Source organism: Microcaecilia unicolor, chromosome 2 (assembly GCF_901765095.1).
Source record: "Microcaecilia unicolor chromosome 2, aMicUni1.1, whole genome shotgun sequence".
NCBI lineage: Eukaryota > Metazoa > Chordata > Amphibia > Gymnophiona > Siphonopidae > Microcaecilia > Microcaecilia unicolor.
The window spans coordinates 329,341,568-329,359,760 of NC_044032.1; the positions used below are offsets into that span (position 1 = coordinate 329,341,568).

Below are 18,193 nucleotides of genomic sequence, written 5' to 3' on the forward strand. Positions count from 1 at the left end.
CTATCTCCCTTCTGTGTCCCTATCCCTCCCTATGTCCAGCTTCTTCTTTCTCTCTACCCTCCATGCCCAACATGGCCCAGCATCTTTCCTATTCTTCCCACATGGTCCACTCACTCTCTCTGTTCCTTCTCTCCACCCTTAACCCTGTGTTCAGCATCTCTCCCTTCCCTCCAGCCCATCACAGGACTGTAGTTCTCTCTCCCATTCCCTCTCTCTCTCCAATGCCCTGTGCAGCATGTGTCTTTACATGTCCCCCCTCTTCCCTCCTCTCACAGACCACAGTCCCACATCTCTCCCTGCTATGGCATTTCATCCCCTCTCTCTCTGGGTCCCCCTGGGTGGTTTTGCATCTCCCCCTCTCTGCCCAGTTGCCCCCTGGTAGTTAATCACAACCTCTCTGGGTAGCTTGGTATCTCCCTTCCCCAGCTTCCCCATAGTTCATCATATCCTCCTCCCCTGCAGGTCCAGATTTTCTTTTTCCCCCTTCCCCTGCCAGTGTAGCATCTCTGCTGCCCTCACCCACAAATCCAGCAGCTCTCCCTCCCTCGCCTAGCCCGGCAGTGCTTCAAACCTGTCTCCTTGCTCCCTCCTCCCCAAGTGCAAGTCAGCAGCTCTCCTGATGCCTCACGCGGGTGCAAACACTTCTCCCGCTTCTTCCTATGCCCACAGTGCTTCAAATCTTTCTCTTTGCTGCAGCAGCGATCAACACATGCTGTCAGCAACTGGCACTGAAACCTTTGCTCTACTCATCCCGGCCCCTGCGTAAACAGGAAATTGCATCAGCAGGAGACGAGATGTGCAGAGGAAAAGTTTCAGCACCTGCTGCAGACAGCGTGTGTTGATCACTGCTGGAGAACAGTTTGAAGCGCCACAGGCATGAGAAGAGGAGAGAGAGGTGTTCGGACCCAGGGGAGGAGGGGGAGTGTCAGGAGAGCAATGGAGAGTTAAGTGACTTGCCCAGAGTCACAAGAATCAAACCCAGTTCCCCAGGATCAAAGTTCACTTCACTAACCACTAGGCTACTCCTCCACTCCATAAAACACATTAGATTTCAATGTAGCAACAGTCATACTCACATAGGGGCCCTTTTACAATGGTGTGCCAAAAAGTGGCCTGCATTAGTGTGGGCACATGTATTGGACACACGCTGGACCATTTTTCCACAGTGTCTGGAAAAAAGGGGGGGTTGGGCCATGAAATGGACGTGTGGCAAAAAGAGAAAACCAGCACGTGTCTATTTATGGCCTGAACCCTTAACACCCACCCATTGACTTAACGATAAGGGCTCACACGTTACCTGTGCAGTAACCTTCCAGCGAGCACCAACTGCCGATTACCGCTTGGAACGTCTCCACAGTAGAACATAGAAAATTATTTTCTACCGCGTGTTTTCCGTGAGCGCAAAAATTGGGAATTACTGCCCAGGGCATGCGATAACCAGGCAGTAATTCTGATTTGGTGTGTGCTAGGCACACATAGGCCCTTACTTGCCTTTGTAAAAGGGCCCGTTAATGAAATAATTTTTTCAGCCTGCCACATCTGTTACAGCCAGTGAACGCTGAACTCTGCTTTCTGAAATGAAAAATAAACTTTCCCTTTCTATTGACTGTTCCTATTACTCTCTAAATATATACCCCTCCCACTTCTCTTAAGATAAGATAATTCTAGACTGCTTGTGGGATAACAAATCAATCTCAGAAACTTTGCCAGAACACATAAACTGCATGTGTTTTTAAAGTCCAATTTTACTGATGGCACAAGGAGGGGGCGGTCTTTCCTCAATTGCTGTTGAGAAATTCAAGGTCTTGTAGGCACTGTAGTAGGTCAGAAAATCACTCAGACAGCAGTACTCTGGACTCGTATGACTAGAGGTATGACCAGTGCCTAAATGAGCCTTAGGTTCTTGCTAGGCTGTCCACCAATGAAGGAATAATTCCAAAATGAAAATATAAATTTATAGATATAAAAATAGCAATATGGCAAAGCAATATACAAAAAATATGTACTGTGCAGAAAATATACTAAGGATTACATCAATAGATATATGCATATATATGTATATATGATGTAATTATACAACTACAATATATCCTGAAAAATATTACCAACTTAGCAGCAAAGTTAGGCTAATGACCAGCAAAGGTGAGATAAAAGGAAAACCCCCTACAGTCCACTGAAACTGAACCACAATCCTATAGCTCAGATCAGGTGCTGCTTGTTCCTGGCCTTTTCCCTTGCCACTTGATGAACTAACAATTCTTGCCAGTTAGTCTCCAGTCAGTCACTGCCAAAATCTCTTTTCTGCTGTCTCTGGCCCATTTTATACAGTGGGGGAAATAAGTATTTGATCCCTTGCTGATTTTGTAAGTTTGCCCACTGACAAAGACATGAGCAGCCCATAATTGAAGGGTAGGTTATTGGTAACAGTGAGAGATAGCACATCACAAATTAAATCCGGAAAATCACATTGTGGAAAGTATATGAATTTATTTGCATTCTGCAGAGGGAAATAAGTATTTGATCCCTCTGGCAAACAAGACCTAATACTTGGTGGCAAAACCCTTGTTGGCAAGCACAGCGGTCAGACGTCTTCTGTAGTTGATGATGAGGTTTGCACACATGTCAGGAGGAATTTTGGTCCACTCCTCTTTGCAGATCATCTCTAAATCATTAAGAGTTCTGGGCTGTCGCTTGGCAACTCGCAGCTTCAGCTCCCTCCATAAGTTTTCAATGGGATTAAGGTCTGGTGACTGGCTAGGCCACTCCATGACCCTAATGTGCTTCTTCCTGAGCCACTCCTTTGTTGCCTTGGCTGTATGTTTTGGGTCATTGTCGTGCTGGAAGACCCAGCCACGACCCATTTTTAAGGCCCTGGCGGAGGGAAGGAGGTTGTCACTCAGAATTGTACGGTACATGGCCCCATCCATTCTCCCATTGATGCGGTGACGTAGTCCTGTGCCCTTAGCAGAGAAACACCCCCAAAACATAACATTTCCACCTCCATGCTTGACAGTGGGGACGGTGTTCTTTGGGTCATAGGCAGCATTTCTCTTCCTCCAAACACGGCGAGTTGAGTTCATGCCAAAGAGCTCAATTTTTGTCTCATCTGACCACAGCACCTTCTCCCAATCACTCTCGGCATCATCCAGGTGTTCACTGGCAAACTTCAGACGGGCCGTCACATGTGCCTTCCGGAGCAGGGGGACCTTGCGGGCACTGCAGGATTGCAATCCGTTATGTCGTAATGTGTTACCAATGGTTTTCGTGGTGACAGTGGTCCCAGCTGCCTTGAGATCATTGACAAGTTCCCCCCTTGTAGTTGTAGGCTGATTTCTAACCTTCCTCATGATCAAGGATACCCCACGAGGTGAGATTTTGCGTGGAGCCCCAGATCTTTGTCGATTGACAGTCATTTTGTACTTCTTCCATTTTCTTACTATGGCACCAACAGTTATCTCCTTCTCACCCAGCGTCTTACTGATGGTTTTGTAGCCCATTCCAGCCTTGTGCAGGTGTATGATCTTGTCCCTGACATCCTTAGACAGCTCCTTGCTCTTGGCCATTTTGTAGAGGTTAGAGTCTGACTGATTCACTGAGTCTGTGGACAGGTGTCTTTCATACAGGTGACCATTGCCGACAGCTGTCTGTCATGCAGGTAACGAGTTGATTTGGAGCATCTACCTGGTCTGTAGGGGCCAGATCTCTTACTGGTTGGTGGGGGATCAAATACTTATTTCCCTCTGCAGAATGCAAATAAATTCATATACTTTCCACAATGTGATTTTCCGGATTTAATTTGTGATGTGCTATCTCTCACTGTTACCAATAACCTACCCTTCAATTATGGGCTGCTCATGTCTTTGTCAGTGGGCAAACTTACAAAATCAGCAAGGGATCAAATACTTATTTCCCCCACTGTATATTTCTTTCTGCATTAAACTTCATGCAGGGTTTTTCCAGCCCTGCCTAGACAAGCAGATAAACTTTGCCACAAGAACAGAGGAAGATTCAACAACTTCATTTTTGGGACACGGTGCTAGGTCATCCTTGGGCAGGCCGCTATACCCTGGCCATTTGCTTGATGGTTCTTGACAGGTTCTATCACGAATAGCCTAGTCATGCATGTTTGTTTTTTTTTTTATTTTCTCTGTCAAGGTCACCATGTTTTCAGCAGTTCTCAGAAAAACATGACACTTGTCCTTTTTTGTAAGCAAACAAGCCACTAATTTTCCTCTAAGAGAATAAATGCTGACACCTCATGTTCTACACAAGCAGTATTAAACCAGTTAATTAAAATCCGTCCCAAGGAATTAAAAATCCTATTGCAATTTATCCTCATAATTGTGGTGAGCCTGGATGTAGAGAAGGCATTTGGTAAAGAAATTTGGAAATTCCTTTTCTGAGGGTTATAGAAATTCGGAATAGAGAGACACTTTCTGACATGCAGCCCTTCAAACATGCTTTTTTTGTTGGTTGTTTACCTTTGATCTGGTTAGTCCCTTCCTTTGTCAGCAACAGAACACGTCAACATGGTTGATGCAAAGGAGTAATCCCGCCTCCTTTGGTCCCCCTGCTGAGCAGCAGTAGCATGTAGTGCATTCCTCAACGAGTACTGCCAAATCTGTTAGCAGTCACTCCTTTCGCTGCACAGGAGCTATAGCAGCACAGCATCCGCATCATCCCCTACTCTGTGGCCTTTGGAGCGCTCTGTGCTGCAGCCTTGTGTCTTGGCCTGCTAACTAACTGCCTCCAGCTGCTGGGAGCGGGGTCCTGGTGGCAGCATTGCAGTTCCTCCAGAGCTGAGTGGTTAACTGCAGTGCCACTGGTTTGGCTCACCTTCTGGGCAGATTTGGTAAGAAAAGATTGCTTTTGTTGGGGCGGGGGTGTCTTTGGACTGATAGAGAGGGAATGGGTGGGGCAAGAAGAGAAGAGAGAAAGGATGGGGGTGGATAGGAAAGTTGGAGGAACAGATTTTATTTTTTTCTGTTGGGGTCATTTGAATGATAGGGAGGAAGTGAGTAGGGGTGACAAAGGATGGATGGAAGGATAGGATGGCTGGGTGAGGGGTTCAGAAAGAAGAGTGTGAAAAAAATGACATATGTTTACTGTTTGGGGTGCATTGTGGAGAGGGTGGGGGGCAACAAGGGGAAAATTAACTAATTTTACTGTTGCAGTCACTGGGATAAGGAGTTGGTGGGGGCAGTCATGCAGTCAGGGTCTTCGGAGATGTCTATGAATTTCTCACAGCCATCCTTTTTTTTTTTTGAGTGGAACAGGCACAGAAAAGTTAGAGGGAGCACAACAGCACAATCTGTTGGAGTTGTTGGGATAATAGAGAGGGAGAAAGGGGATGATGAGGACAGGAGGAGTTGGGGTACAGAAGGGAGTACATAAGTATTGCCATACTGGGAAAGACCAAAGGTCCATCGAGCCCAGCATCCTGTTTCCAACAATGGCCAATCCAGGTCACAAATACCCGGCAAGATCCCAAAAATGTACAAAACATTTTATACTGCTTATCCCAGAAATAGTGGATTTTCCCCAAGTCCAGACTTGAGCTATCAAAAGGCCAAAAGGAGGGGAAGGGACAGGATGGAAAAAGAGAAGAGTATGTGTGTACATTTGTAAAACAAGGGAAAGAAGAGGATGGGGCAGGAGGGGAGACGGAATAAGGGAGTAGAGCAAAAGAATTTGGGTGAAACAAGGAAATACAGCAGGGAAGATAGGAGACAGAGAGTGGAGAATATAGGTTTGATGTTCATTTCAGCTCCTCTTGTGGTTTCTTTGAGGGTGGAAGAGGATGTTGAAGAGGGGAGTGGAAGAGCCTCTGATCCCTTCTTACTGTGTCTTGAGGATCCTCCCAGCCTCTGAGAAACTGCAGGAGGAAATTGGTTGCCCCAACATATCATCCCCCACTGAGAGATGATATGGTAGAGCTGTTGAGCTCCTCTTGTTGTTGTTTTGGGATTGAGAGGTGATATGTTGGGGCTGCTGAGCCCCTCTTGCTGTTTTATTTGGGAGTGAGTGGTGATTTGTTGGGGCTGCCGAGCCCCTCTTAGTGTTTCTCTTAGGATGGGACTGACAAGCCCCTATTATTTTGCAAAGGAAGAAGCAATCCAGATCTTACAAAGTTAATGCGGGATGGAAAAGATTTTGTCTGCCACTTCCAGATAAGTTGGTATGATATGACAGAGTGGTTTACAGGAAGTGTTACTCTGAATAAACTGTTCTACTGGCCGTGTTTGGTTTTCAGTATTGAAAAAGGAAAATGGAACTACAGTGGATTTTCTCAATTTAATAATTTGACAAAAGCATGCCAAAAACATGAATGCTCTCAGGCACAGTTACGAGCTACTTTACACTGAAAATTGTAAACTCATATTGATCTCAAACTCAGTGAACAGTACAGACTTGAAATTCTGAAAAAAAAACAATGTGATAGAAGAAATAGATGTTTTAAAGAGATTAATTGATATGGTTTTCTCGGTCGATGAGAACTAGCATTTCGAGGTCACGATGAGTCTGTACATTCACTCAACAGAGGGGGAATAAGGTGCAACTGCTACAATTTTTGTCAAGTTATGACTCAGTTTTTGTGTCAGCATTTGGAAACAGCTACAGTTTTCTCAGGAATTACATAATTTCTTTAGTTGCTGCAGTAATTGATTCTTCAGTTAAAGAAGAATTACAGAAATCAACATTTGTTGCCATGTTGGCCGATGAACCTTCTGATGTAGCCATAGGCGGTCGGTGGCCCAACTGTTTGGGGAGGCTAAAGGGGGCGGGGTTAGGGGTGGGGCCAGGGGTGGAGCTTAAATCCATAATTGTCTGATAACACACAGAAAAACTAAATAAATAAAAATAAAAGTCACAATACCTTTTATTAAATTTAGATATTAGATATGTATCATATGTCAAAGAATAAAGTGGTTGCTCAAAGCATATTCTAACCACAATCGCTCAACTGCAAAACACTATGCACAACTTTGTGCAAAAACACACTCAGAACCTTACTGTACCATAAATATTACACTGGGCAGAACCTAATACACCAATATACCACCCATACGGAAAATGCAGACCGTCAACAATATGAAACAAGGGATCATATCATCACAATTCTCATGTAGAGCCACAAAACACCCTAATTCATGTTTAATGTGGGATAAAATGCCATAAATAAGTAAATAAATATAAACTTTTAATGTTGAGCACCTGATTCTCAAAGTGGACATATTCCAAACACTATAATGAAAATAAAATGATCTTTTCTACCTTTGTTGTCTGGTGACTTTTTCTGATCATGCTGGCCCAGTATCCGATTCTGCTGCTATCTGTCCTCAGGTGTCAGTGCAAGTCTCTTTGGTATGAACTGCTCATGTGCAGGTCAGGAAGTCACCCTCAATAAATATCTCCCTGGCAACCCAGGACACCTCCAGCCAACCCCCCTGCTCTCCCAGCAGTAAGGAAAACAAATTAAACCATAAACCAATTTCTACAACTGGTTACACAAGGCTAGAGACAGCTCCTGCTGTGAGGATGGAGGTAAATCAACAATTTAAACCCCCCAGAGCAGCGGGACTCCACAGCTGATCCATCCTGCTGCAGCAGCCTCTTATACCGGGCGCCTATGGATGTAGCAAATCTTTCTCAACTTTCTATATCTATGAGATATGCTACAGATGACAGTGACAGACAAGTGTACATGGAATTTCAGCACCTATCCTCCAAACTCTTAAGGAATTCAAGAGGTTAGAAAAGCTTGTTGCACAAGCATTTGATAGTGCTCCAGTAATGGCTTCAGATTTGTGTGGCGTGCAATCCATGATTCAAAAAGAAGCACCTGATGCAATATTTGTTCACTGTTATGCACATATCTTAAATTTGGTACTGAGTTAAAGTTCTGGATATATTCGACAGTGCAAAATTTTCTTTTCTACTCTGTAAAATAGCTGCATTTTTCACAAAATTAAATAAAAGCACTCAGTTACTAGATGGGCATATGAAAGTAAGATTCCTACAGTGGCTGCTACATGATGGAATTATAATTCATGGATTGTCAACATTGTGAAAGAGAATAAAAAAGAATTATTTGAGCTATTTGAAGATATAGGGCCCTGTTTACTAAGCCGCGCTATAGGTGTGCTTTTTAATGTATGCTAAAAATTAGTGCGCACTAATGCTAGAGGCACCCATAGGAATATATGGGTGTCTCTAGCATTAGCATGCACTAATTTTTAGCGCGCACTAAAAGGTTAGCGCACCTACAGCGCGGCTTAGTACACAGGGCCCATAATTAATAATGTGCAAAAATGTGATGGTGAAACATCTGCTGCATCAAGTTTTCATCATAGACTCAATGATTTTGAATTCTCGTTCCTGTTGACAATTTTTTCTGCAGTTTTTGCTCACTCAGATATCTTGTTTTCTATTTTACAAGCAAAACAATTTGATACTTCCTATTGACAGCAAAAGGTAAAAGAAGTAGAAGAATTCTTATTCGGTCAGAGGTAAGTTTCAGGAAATATATGAAAACCTGAAAGAGGACATGGGCCTTACAAAGTTATGGAGATAATTTTGAAGCTAATACCCAGTACAAACAGTTGTTCTATGAAATAATTAATTGCATGTTACTCCAAATGAGAGAGAGATTTTCTGACATGGATAAGCTGAAATATGTAGCTCTTCTAGATCCTTTTAAATTTATAACACATGCCAAAGCTTTCCCAGAGGATGCATTCTCCTCTTTGAAGGAAACATACAGTTGGCATTTTGACTTTGCAAGGCTTAAAAATAACCTGACAGTGATATATTCATCTAAAGAGTTCCATGGTAAGTATCCACACAAAATCCATAAAGTACTAAGAGATACTGGGCTAGGTTCAATGAAAGTTACAAACTTGTCACACTGATTCTTACAATTCCAAGCACTACAGGTACAGTGGAAAGATCTTTCTCTGCTTTAAAAAGAATTAAAAACTATTGTGGGAATACAACAAGACAGGAGAGGCGTTCATCTCTAGCAAAACTATCAATGGAGTGGAGGAGTGGCCTAGTGGTTAGAGCACCGGTCTTGCAATCCAGAGGTGGCTGGTTCAAATCCCACTGCTGCTCCTTGTGATCTTGGGCAAGTCACTTAACCCTCCATTGCCTCAGGTACAAACTTAGATTATGGGCCCTCCTGGGACAGAGAAATATCCAGTGTACCTGAATGTAACTCACCTTGAGCTACTACTGAAAAAGGTGTGAGCAAAATAAATAAAATTGAAAAAGAGCTACTCCTGACTTTAAAGTGAAATACAAAATTCTACAATGATGTCTCTGAGCATCTTATAAAAAAAAGAAGAGGATTGAGTTTAAGTTTAAATGAACATTTCCAGAAAGCTCTTAGCTCTACACACAATTCAGCCCAAGCCCTCGTTGACTGAAAGCTTAACTGGTTCTGTTTCAAATATAAAGGAAATTTTCATGGATGTTGCAGGCAGCTGTACCATCAGTTCGGCCCAAAGCCACAGTGTTTGAGATCTTGTTAATTGGTTCTATTTCATGTGTTAAGGAAACTTTCATGGATAGTTCAGGCAGCTATACCATCAGTTTGGTACTCCTATTTGAGTTTGACCTGAAGAAGAAAGGGTGAGAAGGCAAAGCTTATTTTATTTTGTTGCATGCGCCCTGGAAGTCATGTTTCTGCTACTCCCTGCTTTTGCGTCTTGTTTCTGGGTATACAACAAGTTGCTTCAGAATATCACAGAATGTCTGTGTTGCTCAAAGTATTTTTTCATGGAATCTGCAGTTGTACACCACGTAATGTCAGTCTCTGAAGGACAGATTTTAGAAAGGCAATAATGATACAGAAGTCAAAAGGAGAAGTGGCAAACATTATAGGTGACTCTCAGAAAGAGACCAAGACGTGATATCATTCAGCACAAACAATGAGTACATTAGCCTTAAGTTAAGGGTATGCATTGCAATGTTTAACACATCTACTGAGTCCCCTTCTATAAATGTCACTGCACACCACTGCTGACATGGGTGCAGGCCCTTAAATGAATCACATAGCACAGCTATTAATCAATGAATCCATAAGGAATACACTACATCTAGCTCAAGGGATGTGCCAGGGGTGCCCTTTGCTCCTTGTGACTGTGGGCAAGTCACTTAACCCTCCACTGCCCCAGGTACAAAATAAGTACCTGTATATATGTAAACCGCTTTGAATGTAGTTGCAAAATACCACAGAAAGGTGGTATATCAAGTCTCCTTTCCCTTTGTCCCTGATGCTGTTTGTTTTATCTTTGGAGCGGCCTAAGCAGGATAGAGAGCTAGAGGGGGTATTACTATGAAGAAGCAAGAATACGGTAACAACTTATTTGCCGATGGCATGCTGTTATTTATCGACAATGTTAGTGTGAATTTGGGGAACATTATGCAGATCATTCAGTGTTTCATCTCCTTCACATGATTAAAGATAAATTTTGAAAAGTCAACCTGTTTCCAGGCCCCGTATGTGTGAAGACCAAGGCTTTCGTGCTGACCTGGGCACACACCGGGCTAAACAACTTGGGGGTCTATCATAAAAATTTGACAGAAGAATTAGAATCAGTGTGCCAACTGTGTGTTCAATGGAGAGATCTCCCATTATCCCAGTTAGGGAGGGTGGCCCTACTTAAATAATTGTGTTCCCAAAGCTTTTGCATCCATCCAGGTGATTCTGTTATAGATAAAGAGGCAGGAGAAGAGGAGATAAAGAGAAATAATTCCCTTACTCATATTGTGGTGCAAAATTCCATGACTTAGTTATGCAATATTAATCATAGACTGTCATCAAAGAGTTATCAGAATTCCAGATTTGCATTTCTATAATATGGTAGCTCTCATGCAGTGGATTCTTAAGCTTCATACACTGGAAGCTTACTGGGAGGATTGGTGTAGCCCTTCCGTGATCTTTAATACTTTGAATAAAAAGAGAGGGGATAATAATGAGACTTTTAAGCTGAGTATCTATTTTATAGGTGCTGGGCAGGGCATGGAATTGGTGGAGAGTTAGGGTGGAGGGCAAAAGGCGAGTTGCCCCTTTCCTACAGCTTGTTGGTAACCACCTCTGATGCCACGTCAGACCAAGAATGAGCCTGAGGACAATCCTGCCACCACTACTTAGAAAGGAGAGAGCTGTGCCAGAGGAGCTTCTGCCACTGCTGATGAAATGGGAGCCCCTCCCCCCCAGGTGCCAAAGGTGAGGCATGCTGGAGTATGCACCACCTCTGTTGCTACAGAAGACTGAGATGGTGGATGCATTGCCCCAGCTAGCCAGGAGCTTTCATCAGTAAGAAGAGGACAAATATATAGTCTAGCCGACTGGGAAGGAATGCTGAGAAGTAAAGTGCTTTAAAGTTGACCATAGGTGTGGGAGATGAAGAGAGGGAACTGCTATGTGTAGATTAAGGGAGACAGGGAACTGCTGGCTATGTTTATGTGGAAGGGTAGTGAAAGGGAAGTACTAGTTTTGTTGGTGGGTGGAGCATGGGATAAAAGGAAGTACTACTGACAGACCCATATGCAGTGGCGTCGCGAGGGCAGCTGACACCCGGGGCGGGTCGCCGCTGCGCACCCCCCCCCCCCCGGGTGCAGCGCGACACACCCTCCCCCCTCCGTAGCGCAACACTCCCCCCCCTCGCCCCGCCCGCGAGAACATACCTGGAAGGCGGTGAGGGGCGGGTGGGAGGGCCAATCCGCCGAGAGCACGCCACTGGGGGGGTGTCGGCGCCTCGCTGGTTCCTTGCTCTCTCTGCCCCGGAACAGGAAGTAACCTGTTCTGGGGCAGAGAGAGCAAGGAACCAGCGAGGCGCTGACACCCCCCAGCGGCGTGCACCCGGGGCGGACCGCCCCACCGCCCCCCCCTTCCTACGCCACTGCCCATATGTCCCTAACTATTAGCCACTAACATGTCACTAAAATTACAGTAGTTCAATTATACCATCAAAGAAGTCACACTTAAAGCTTCAATGCTGCATAACTTGTACATAATATCCAGTGGTGTGCTGGAGCCGGCTCGCACGAGCCCCTTGATAAATTTTAATGATTTTTGCGAGCCGGTTTTTGGAGTCAGGCAGCAAGCATACAAGCATCTGTTTTTTTTTCTCCTCCTCTCTCCCTCCGCCCCAAGCCCCCAACCTCCCATAGGCTCCCAGCATACCTCATCATGTTGTCCCTTAGGATCATCATCCCCCCTCACCACTGCCTGACCAACCCAGAGCCTATTCTCTGCTAGATCCCACCCACAGGAAGTTGCATCAGTGGGGCTGTACACTCACTTGGCAGAGACAGGCTCGGGGTGGATCAGGCAGCGTCTGGTGTTACAGCTGCTGGAACAAGTAATGTTTGAACAATGGCCAGAGGGAATGGAAGCTGAGAGAGAGGTAGGCAGAGGAGCAGCAGGAGGGAGATGATGCTGGGTTTGAATGAAGACAGCATGAAGTGAAGTAAAAAAAAAAAAAAGTTGAAGCTATTTAAGTTAGTCTGTTTCCCCTTCCCGCGCAGCTGTCTTCACCTTTAAACTGAAAACAAAATCAAGCAAACTTATGAGCTGCTGCATCTTATTGTTGGTAGCATTTTAATTCAATCTCTCTTATATTTTCAAACATGCCAGCTTTGGCAGCATACAGATGTACACAGAGGTCAGAGGAAGTATAGTAATGGAATAACTTTTCATAGATAGAGTAGTAATTTGTTATCAATCATATTCAGTGTGTCATTTAGAGGGGCTGGTTATAGGGACACCCTAGCATGTAATATATTTGTGCAGAGATCCTTTTTCTCCTGGTAAAGGGCCATTAAAACAGATGTCATTATAAGGATCAGGTGCTCAGTATTCAGAGTTTCTATCTATCTATTTAGTTATTTATGACATTTAACCCTGCAGAGATTTTTTTTTCTCCTGGTAATGGGCTTCTAAAACAGACATCATGTTATGGAAATCAGGTTCTCAATGTTCAGAGTTTCTGTCTATTTATTTATGGCATTTTATCCCACGTTAAACTTGAATTAGATTGGAACCTGGAAGCATTTAAAAATAAAAAAAATTTCCCAGAGAGAGTAATGCATGACCCCTCCCCCTGGCTGTCTCCCTGGGTATAGCCAACTCTGCAATTTGGTGGGGGGACGCAGAGCTGGACCGGGGAGAGAGCCTGTTGTTAAAAATTTACCAGCACACCACTGATATCCTATATAATAATTCTCACCTCCAACGTTCTATTCGTCTTGCTGACTAAGACTGTGGCTCCTTGGTCTGCTAGGCTCCGTAGCTCAGGCTGACGTCAGAGGAGGAGGGGCGAAAGGGGCAGGGCACAGGGGCGGAGGTGGAGCTTCAACCACAAACAGAACCGTCGAGGGGCCTGGAACTGGAAGGGAGGGACGAGAGAAAGTGCGACCGAGATGGAGGGACGGAGCAAGGGCGGTACCGGGACAGCTGGAGCGCGCAGAGAAGCCAAGTGCGGAGATGGCGGAGGCCGACCGAAAAACTACTAACGCGGACCCGTAACGCTAAGGAGGGAGGGGACGCTCGCTCACTTTAATGTCTGTTCCCTGACTTACAAAACCGTTCTTCAAACAACCCCGAGGCACTGTCCCGCCCCTGTGGAAAATGCGCGGGTGTCAGAAACTGCAAGGAAGGGGGGACCTACACCATACACGGAATGGGTGTGGGACAGCCCTTCAGACAGAACGGGGGAGGCCCTTAACTTCAGACGAAAAGGGGGAGGTGGCCGGCCTGCACCTCGGACAAAGGAGAGGTAGGGAAGGAACGGGTCATGGTAGTTGTAGCCACACACACACATACTCTGTCACACTGTAACTCACTGTCACACACACACACTCTCTCTCTCTCTCTCACACACACACACACACACATTTGTACGGTATTTAAAAAACACACTGCATCTCTCACACACTTCCTCTATCGCACACAGAAACACTTTCTCACATACACACAGTGTCTCAATTGTACACAATCCAAGGAAACACACACACACACACACACACTCAGACATACACTGTAGGGAGCCTGCACGTCGGACAGAAGGGGGCACCTGGACCCTGAAACTGAGAAGGGGGGGGTGACCCTGAAACTGGGAGGGGGGGGCGGACGGACCCTGAAACTGGGAGGGAGGGAGGGGGACCCTGAAACTGGGAGGGAGGGAGGGGAGACATCCCTGGGAAGGGAGGAAGGGGAGACATCCCTGGAACGGGGAGGGAGGGGGGCCCCTGGCACACACTCTCATTCTCACACACAGTGTCTCTCTCACAGACACACTCGCACCCAGTCTCACTCTCTCTCTGTCACACACACACACTCGCACATTCACTCACTGTCTCTCACACAGTCACTCTCACACACACTCTCTCAAACATACACACTCCGAGGAAAACCTTGCTTGCGCCCGTTTCATTTGTGTCAGAAATGGGCCTTTTTTACTAGTTGAATAAAATGACCATTTATACATACGTACTAGGAAATGTTTTGTTCATAAGCATTGCAACAACAATAGATAGAAATACTTTTAAACAAATAGGAGGAAATATTTTTTCACTCGTTGAATAGTTAAGCGCTGGAACTCTTTGCCAGAGGATGTGGTAACGGTGGTTAGCTTATCTGGATTTAAAAAAGGTTTGGACTAGTTCCTGGAGGAAAAGTCAATAGTCTGCTATTGAGACAGACATGGGGAAGCTACTGCTTGCCCTGGGATTTGTAGCATGGAATGTTGCCACAATTTGGGTTTTGCCAGGTACTTGCGACTTGGCTTGGCCACTGTTGGAAAGAGGATACTGAGCTAGCTGGACAATTGGTCTGACCCAGTTTGGCTACTCTTATGTTCTCATGTCCAACAGACCCCCCCCCCAACCCAACCTATTATCCCCCTACCCATATGGCAATACAGGTATACTAGTCTGATCCCAAAACATATTAATAACTTGGCTGTGTGTAGTCATAAGCATCGACATGCTGGGACAGACCAAGAGTCCATCAAGCCCAGCACCCTGTCACCAACAGTGGCCAAAAGAACAAGCAATTTGTCCCGCCCATCCCAGTCCATTCCCTCGTCCATTCAATAACATTTTATGGCCTTTTCCTCCAGGAAGCAGTCCAACCTTCTTTTTGAAGTCCACTAAGTTAACCGCCTTAACCACTTTTTCCGGCAGCAAATTCCAGAATTTAACTACACGTTGAGTGAAGAAAACTTTCCTCCGATTCGTTTTAAATTTACCACACTGCAACTTCATTGCATGCCCCCGTGTCCTAGTATTTTTGGAAAGCGTAAACAGACGCTCCACATCGACCCATTCCATTCCACTCATTATCTTATAGACCTCTATCATATCTCCCCTCAGCCGTCTTTTCTCCAAGCTGAAGAGCCCCACCCTCATAGGGAAGTCATCCCATCCCCTGTATCATCTTTGTCGCCCTTCTCTGCACCTTTTCCAAATTCCACTATATCTTTTTTGAGGTGCGGCGACCAGAATTGAACACAATACTCGAGGTGCAGTCGCACCATGGAGCAACACAATGGCAGAATAATATCCTTATTTTTGTTTTCAATCCCTTTCCTAATGATACCCAACATTCTATTTGCTTTCCTAGCCACAGCAGCACATTGAGCAGAAGTTTTCAGTGCATCATCAATGATAACACCTAGATCCCTTTCTTGGTCCGTGACTCCTAACGCTGAACCTTGCATGATGTAGTTATAGTTTGGGTTCCTCTTTCCCACATGCATCACTTTGCACTTGTTCACATTAAATGTCATCTGTCATTTAGACGCCCAGTCTCCTAAGGTCCTCTTGTAGTTTTTCATAACCTTCCCGCGATTTGACGACTTTGAATAACTTTGTGTCATCAGCAAATTTGATTACCTCACTAGTTACCCCCATCTCTAGGTCATTTAACTACCCTTCTCCATTGCGAATATTGACCCTTTAACCCTACTCTCTGTTTCTTATCTTTCAACCAGTTTTTAATCCACAGTAAGACACTACCTCCGATCCCATGTCCCTCTAATTTCCTCTGTAGTCTTTCATGAGGGACTTTATCAAACACCTTCTGAAAATCTAGTTACACAATATCAAATCTAGATACACAATATCAACTGGCTCACCTTTGTCCACATGTCTGTTTACTCCTTCAAAGAAATGCAGCAGATTGGTGAGGCATGACTTCCCTTCACTAAATCCATGTTGACTTTGTCCCATTATTCTATGCTTTTGAATGTGCTCTGTAATTTTGTTCTTGATAATAGTCTCTACCATTTTGCTCAACACTGACGTCAGACTCACCGGTCTATAATTTCCCGGGTCTCCTCTGGAACCCTTTTTAAATATCGGCGTTAAATTGGCCACCCTCCAATCTTCCGGTACCACGCTCGATTTTAAGAATAAATTACAAATCACTAACAGTAGCTCTGCCTGCTCATTTTTTTACTTCTATCAGTACCCTGGGGTGAATACCATCCGGTCCAGGAGATTTGCTACTCTTCAGTTTGCAGAACTGCTCCATTACGTCTTCCAAGTTTACAGATATTTAATTAAGTTTTTCCAACTCTTCAGCTTCGAATACCCTGTCCAGCAACGTTATCCCACCCAAATCTTCCTCGGTGAAGACCGAAGCAAAGAACTCATTTAGTTTTTCAGTCAGTGAAATCAAAGCCAAATAAGTGTCCCAGTTTCAAAGAAACATCTTTGGGCGTTTGGGGTAACTTCTAGCCATATAAGACTTCCAGAGCATCAATGCATGCAATTTTATTCCTCAAGTACCAAAATGCAGGAGGTGACTCCTGTATCCAGTGATTTAAGATACATTTCTTACTTAAAATATACACTTTCCCTAAAAGAGTACTCTCCCTTTTTCCTGTGAACCCAAATATGACATTTTAATAAACAAAATTCCCTCCATAGAGATTACAAGAGGATGCCGCAGAATGTGCTGCAAATAGGTGAGAAGAGTCACCCAAAAGGCTTTGATCATTTTACAATACCACAAACCATAGGAGAACGCATTGTTCTGTTCCCAACATTTTAAACAACAAGAGGTGTCTGCACATCCTGCACGAAATGCATGATACTAAGAAAAATAAGCTTGGTGAATCACTTGATATTGACATTCCTGCAATTCAACTTGATGTACCAGCTCTGGCATCTGTGTAAACATGTTAAAGCCTATTGAACACACCAGTTGGTGACCCAAGCATCCTCTAATGAAGTATAGATGCTAGCTGGTTGCTGCTTAGTCAACAGCTTATGAAACCAAGAGATGGAAACTTGGCCTAACACAACGCCTTACATAAACTCTCACAATCTAGCACTAAAAAGTGATTTAAAACTATCAAGTGGAAAATTGTTAAAATAACTGGCTAGTTGTAGATACGCAAAATATCTACCACTGTGAAGGAAAACCTTTGTTGCAGTTCATCAGAAGACAAAAGTGAACCGTCTTCACGCAACAGATGTTCCAATTGTACTAGACCTTTCATTCTCCACAGCCAAAATATCGCGTTATCTAGACCAGGCTGAAAGTCAGTATTGCTTTCCAAGGGCAATAACACACTACTGTGTGGATTTTGACCCCAAACAGAAAGCAACTCTCTCCATAAATACCATAGAGTATGGAATACTTTTCATCCAAGGGGGAAACTGCAAGAGTCTATTATGCAAGAGAGCGACAGGGTGCAAAGGCTTGAAATATTCTTTTTCAGTAGGTAGAATCCAAGATCCAATCCCGTAGGTGACATAATAAGCTTGATTGTAAAGTTTTATGTCAGGCACACCCAGGCCTCTCTGGCACCAATTGCCAAACAAATGATACCACCACAACTTTCATTTCTTACCAGACCAACAGAATGCACTCTCAACCATTGCAAAGGCTTTGTGGAGGGGCATAATCGAAAGGTCGTCCAAGTACGCATTAGGACGTCCTTACGAAAACGTCCAAAATCAGGCATGTGTAATCGAAAAATAGTATGGGCGTTTTTCGATAATCGATTATCCCTGTTGCAAAACGACCAAATGAGGAGCGCATAAGCGTGACTAAATAGGGCGCCCTAACACGTTCAATTATCGCAGGTGCAAACGACCAAATCAGAAAGTGTGTAAAAGAATGTACATAGGTGTACCGCAAGTACAGTACATGCATTCTGGACATCCAGGT

At 44.3% G+C, this 18,193-nt stretch overlaps 1 protein-coding gene across 1 annotated transcript in view; it reads left to right on the forward strand.

Annotated features, from left to right (window-relative positions):
• DGKQ (diacylglycerol kinase theta) overlaps positions 1-18,193 on the forward strand; it is a 679,503-nt gene that overhangs the window by 491,387 nt on the left and 169,923 nt on the right.